Source organism: Neopsephotus bourkii, unplaced genomic scaffold (assembly GCF_033783945.1).
Source record: "Neopsephotus bourkii isolate Nb327-2 ecotype Australia unplaced genomic scaffold, CSIRO-AGI_Nbou_v1 NB_107, whole genome shotgun sequence".
NCBI lineage: Eukaryota > Metazoa > Chordata > Aves > Psittaciformes > Psittacidae > Neopsephotus > Neopsephotus bourkii.
In genome coordinates, this window is record NW_026900624.1 from 7,747,915 (window position 1) to 7,753,914 (window position 6,000).

Below are 6,000 nucleotides of genomic sequence, written 5' to 3' on the forward strand. Positions count from 1 at the left end.
ACCTTAAACAAGACCTGAAGCACATTCAGAATATATAGCAATAGCAACATGCTGGTTTGTATATCCCAAGGGTATTCAAAATTCTCAAGAGCTATTTTAACTCACCTGGAGGAGAAGGGAAAGGTAAGGGAGTAGGGAAAGGTGTCCTCCATTGTCTCCCACACATTTTGGCTCTTCAAGGAGAAAAGGTAGAGTGTCCTTATTAACATTTTTCAGTAGATGGTTCCCAAAGTACAGAGATAATGGCAGTGCTGAGTACAAATACCAATTAGTCTCATGACCAGTAACTTATCATATCATAAGCCAATATAGAAAAATTATAACCTTAACCCAATCCCCAGAGATGGTAAACAGCATAACAAGGAACATTTACAGCAAGTAAGGTGCTGCGTAACACAACTCTGAGAACATATGCAACAACTCTGAGAGCAAATAAATCAACATTATGACCAGGAACTATTAAACCAATACAGTGAATGCTTATAACAAATGTGTTTCAACACTCTCTGGTTAGATCTGTCATTATCTCAATCCTTCAAGACCCATGTTCAGCACCAAAAAAAAAGGACTGTTACTGTTTAAGCCCAGCCAACAACAAAGTACCACAGAGCTACTCACTCATGCCCCCAAGGGGGATGGGGGAGAGAACTGGAAAAAGGTAAAACTTGGGGGTTGAAATAGAGATAGTTTAATAGGACAGAAAAGGTAGGGGAAATAATACTAATGATAAAATATAAAACAAGATGAAACAAGGACATTATGAAAGTGTAATTTTGAAATTGTCAAAGCATAGCAGGAGTCACATCCTATAATACAAGGAGACCCAGCCTGGAATGGTAGAGCCTCTTAAGTGGTAGAGTCCTGACTAGTCTCTGCATTCAAATGTCGCTACTGAATTCTCATGTCCCATTATGCTAAGATGTTTTATGTCAGTGGTTTTGAGACAAGAAGTTTAGTCAGACACTAGATGTCTCATTCAATAGTATGTTACTGTTTTAATTATACTGAGATTTAGTTGTACTGGCACCAAAAATTTCAGCAAATGTCAAGCTGGCTGCAAATGAGGCAATTCCAGACTGGACTTTCATTGAATTAAATGGATTATTTCCTTCGTGCCTTCGAAATCTTCAAATATATTTGGAATCTTTTACCCATTTTTATAAGTCTGCCAACATCAGATTATTAAATGGCCCATTTTCCATAATATCAGTCTGGATTTTTCTCATCAGTCCCCTGATTATTATAAATTGCATGGAATGATATTTCAGAAGATTAATATTCCATCTGCCCTGCACGCTGCCAAGAGATCAAAACGATTGGCTGCTCCAACTCAGACTTAATCTGCATGACAGGCTAACCGCTGTAAACACCCTATGTGTTCACAGTGGGCTTGTCTACATGGGTGGTTTATGCTGGTGGAAAGCTGACTCTATCAGTACAAAGAAATCCTTGCATACATCACTGACAAAATGCTTTGGAGCTTTTAATTCTGTTGAGATTAGTAGCAGTGTCACAGTGGAATAAATACTGTTGAGTACCAATCTAATTTTGTCTGTGCTACCACATCTTTTTATCTGTCCAGTCACCTTCCTGTATTTCTTTGTATCTAGTCCTACATGGCTGCCCTGAAGATTCCCACTTATTTCTGGTCTCCGGCTGCTGCACATTAGTAAATGAGAAAAACGAGCTATTTCACATTTTAAGGGAACTAGCATTAGTGCAAAGGTGTGGAGGACACCTACCCAGAAGCCTGTATACATAAAAAAGTAAAAATTCCATCAGTAGTAGCTGCTACCCAGCAATTTGTTTGGATATGGTTTCTGTGTATTGGTTAATGTGATCTGAATGTCTTTGCACCTCACATTTAGGTATAATACATGGGATGGTCTTCTTTCCACACTAGTTTCAACATGAAGGCTACTAGAATGAGGATAGTAACAATAAACCCCATATTTGTAACCCAGAAGAGAGTAAAAATCAGTTTTCCAAGCTGTCACCTGTAAGTATGGTGCTTCGCTGCCTAGACAAATGTGTGATTGATAGTGTGGTTCTGCCTGCACAGGAGCTATTGACTAACCTCAGTTCCTGGCAGTGGGAGTAAAAGCTGCTTAAACTGATGTTTGCAGGACCCCTGCAAAGAGGGGGCTCCAGGAAGGCCACTATCATCCTCTGTATCAGAACACGTATAAGGGCTTTTTCTTGGCATACTCTGAAGTATGAGGCATACATCTGGCAGCTGCCAGCTGTGGACTTAAGAGGTAGATCAGGAAACTGTCCGACTCTTTGGTTCTCATTCTTTTTTGGTTTTCAGAGTCTTATCCCAGCATTACAGTCTGTATCACCCTATTCACAAACTGTTCAACTCTAAGGGGAAGTGATGTTGGCCTAATAGTGAGCCAGCAATGAATAAGTATAACGTGGCAATTTATACTTTTGAATTATCAGTGACAAATGTGAGCTTCATCTCACAGAGAAGGTGATTCTGGTAATTTTTACACTCAGAACTACTCTGGACTCTAGATATTTGAACATAGTTGTGACAGAATAGTGTTGCTCACTTGTAGGAACATCTCCTTTCTTCTTCCTCTGTATTTTTATCCTTGTAGCCTTTGCTGACCAGCTCTGTCCCAATGTACTTCTGGATGCCCAAAGGGACAGAAAAACATTCTGAGAAATGAAACTGTAAGTGCTTTCACAATGCTTACTTGTGCTTGTATGCATTTTGCACTGAACAGTGTCAGCATGTTAAATTCACCTCTGGGTACAACCCCACTGTAATACTATAAATCGGGAAAGAATTTGGTATATTGTATCTAAGTGGTTGCTGAAGTCAGAGTATGTAGGCTGTATAATCCTGTGTTTAACATTGTCCTGAATCTAAACTTTCCCCAGCTGAAGAAGTTTTCATTGCTAATGCGCTCTTTTTAGAAGCCCTTTCCCGACTCTTTTTTTGGTCCCTGGTAATAACAACCACATTTGACCTTCAGAAAGACATTGAATCTGTGTGTGAACAAAACCATATTATCTGTTATTTTTATGTAGTTGAAGCTAGCAAGGCCAAACAAAACCAGCCCTGCTGAGTTTCATACAAACATGTGTGAAGTAATCATCACCCTGAAGGTTTTGCCATGAGGCAATGTAAACTTCACAGAATGCAAAGCTATTCCAGCCCAGCTTCTGAACTGAGGATGCTCCTCTCCAGCCAGGTCAGAACCTGTGCAGAGAAGCTGGTTATTCTCACCCGGCAGATATAATTTCAATATGCAAAGCAAGCATTGCAGTGAAGTAAAGATTACGCAATAAGCAAGTGCTGTGACAAAGTACAGGATATTGGAGGGGTTGTGGCAAATACCTATGTAGCAGGTCTCATGCTACCTCTGTTTGATTCTGTTCTCTTTGATTATTCAGTTTTCAGTGTTTTCTGAAGGCAGATCTTTTCTTTTTCCTAATAAGAGAATCTATTGTCCTCCAGATATTTTTTGCAGACAGAGCACCTTATAAACTAAAAAACTGTGACTCTGCCCTTGACAGCAGTGGGACAGAGCAAGAGAGATGGTGGGGGGTGGAGGGGAGAAAGCAAACAGAAATTCAGCCTGAATGGTGAGTGTCTGATTTAATTTTTTTTATCTTCTGTGGACACTGTCAGTACCCAGCAAATGACTGAATACCATTGAAACACCGCTATTTTAGACTTTTACATAAAAGATTTCAGCTTTGGATTTTTCAGGTAAAAATGGGAAATGATTGCAGCAAGCACATCATTCCTGCAAGAATTTTGATTCTGCTGAAGACCTGATCTTCAACTATTAAAAAAAAAGTCACATTTCTCATCTAGCTCCTTCTGCCCAGAGATTTTGTTCAGCACATTCCAGATAGAGCCAGGGTACATCATTATCTCCTTCATGGAGATATTGATCACAGTAGCCCTGTAATGCTACTTGTGCTTATTTAAACTCTCAGAATAGTTACTAATGGCTTTCACCCTGCCCTTCCACTCCCCTAAAGCTGTTGTCAGGCGGAACTGCTGTAAGGGTTGAAGCACTAGTGAATGCAATTAGAAAGCTAAACGGTTCTTGTACTTCCTACAGAATTTCCAGTTGAAGTAAAATTTAAACACCTTTTTCTCTTCTGTTTTCTCTCTTCTGTTTGTAGATGAAGAATCAGACTTTCTGCTGTTGAAGGCTGACATTAGTAGAGCTGTATCAGGCTGCCAGGGCTACTTCTACAGTCTGGTCCACTGTTTTTTAGCTCAGCCCACCCAGATAGGGCAGAGACTGATCACTACTTTTGACTTTGGGGGCTTAGGGTATGTCCCTGGACGTAGATTTCAGTCTAGTGTTCTCCATTACCAAGATTTAGAGGCTTCCCAAAACATCACACACATTTCTCTTTGAGTCCTACGTAGTCTTTGAGGACTCTAAACTGGTGTTGAATTTCTAATTCAACTGATCTGGAAAAACACAGAGGCAAAGAACACAGGTTCTTACCATAGACATTGTATTTCTAAAGCACCTAGCTGTACAGATGTTAAAAAACAAAATCAGCTACATAGCTACATTGAGGCAAATGTACCACTTCTGTAGGTCTACAGTTTTACTGTTATTTTGGGAGAATCCCCTCCCTCCCGCTTTCTGTCTTGGAAGAAATCCACTGTATATAGTAGTGATTGACCACACCGCTTCAATGACCGCTTCAGTGTATTCCTCATCTCTCTTCTGTGTTCTCCACTGGGACACTGCTCCTGGAGTCATTATGCTCCAGCTGGTAGTCTCTTGCACAGAAAATGTCCTGGTGAACAGTGAAGGGCCAGGAGCAGAGCTGATGTCCCCAGCACATACCTCTGAGGTTTTCATTGTGATGTGTTCCTTCAGTGGACCAAGTAAGTAGTTCTGCTTGGCTAATCAGTGTGGACCTTACCCACCTAACTGTCCTACTTCTCCCTTGTTTTTTGGATGCTTTGAATGATAAAGCTGCAATATAAAACAATAATAATAATCATAGAATCAGCCAGGTTGGAAAAGACCTTTAAGATCATCAAGTCCAACCATTACCTCTGGATTTCCAAATCCACCACTAAACCATGTCATTAAGGGCCTCATCTACATGTTTTTTTAATGCTTCCAGGAATGGTGATTCCACCACCTCCCCATGCAGCCTGTTCAATACCCGATCACCCTTTTGGTGGAGAAATTTTTCCTAATACCCAACCTAACCTTCCCTAGCACAGCTTGAGGCCTCTTGTCCTATCACTTGTCACTTGTTACTATCACCAACCACTTTCTTACTCCATCCTCCTTTCAGGTAATTGTAGAGAACAATAACAACTCTGAGAGCAATAACTCCCCCTGAGCCTTCTGTCATCATCATCATCATCATCTCTTAGGGACACAAAGGTGCCAATTTGGAGCAGCAGAATACCATGTGTGTTCAGGTCATTCTGTGTCACTAACCTAAGTGCCAAGAATCGCTTTTTGAAGCAGATGTGTTTAGCAGGGTAAATAGAGCCACTAAATGGTAAGGATTATTATTGGAACTTAATTGTAAAAGTCTCTTGAAAAGGTCCTGGATATTCCAGTTTATACTGATATTTTTTAAGGAATAATGGTCTGAATTTTTTTTCATGCCAGTGCCAAGCAGTATTATCATGGTCTTGAAGATGAAACCATCTGTTGTTTCAGTGTCCAGTCACAGTGAAAGTCCAGAATGCAAATTGCCCTATTAATTTCACAAAAGTAACAACTGCTCTCCAGAATCCAGTTTTCTACCAGTTGCTTGGAAAGTCAAGAAAGGGACAGTTTTTGTGACCCTGAGAAAATCCTATTGAAACGTGCTTTGTCCAGTGGAAATGAATACAAAATCTGGTTGTAATGAAAACCACCCGTTCTATTAGCAAAAAAATATTACAAGTGGAGTGAAAATATCCAAGCCAACTTTCAAACTATTTCTTTCTAAAGTATTCCATACAATGAACTATGGGATTCAGTCTTTCACCTAACCAGT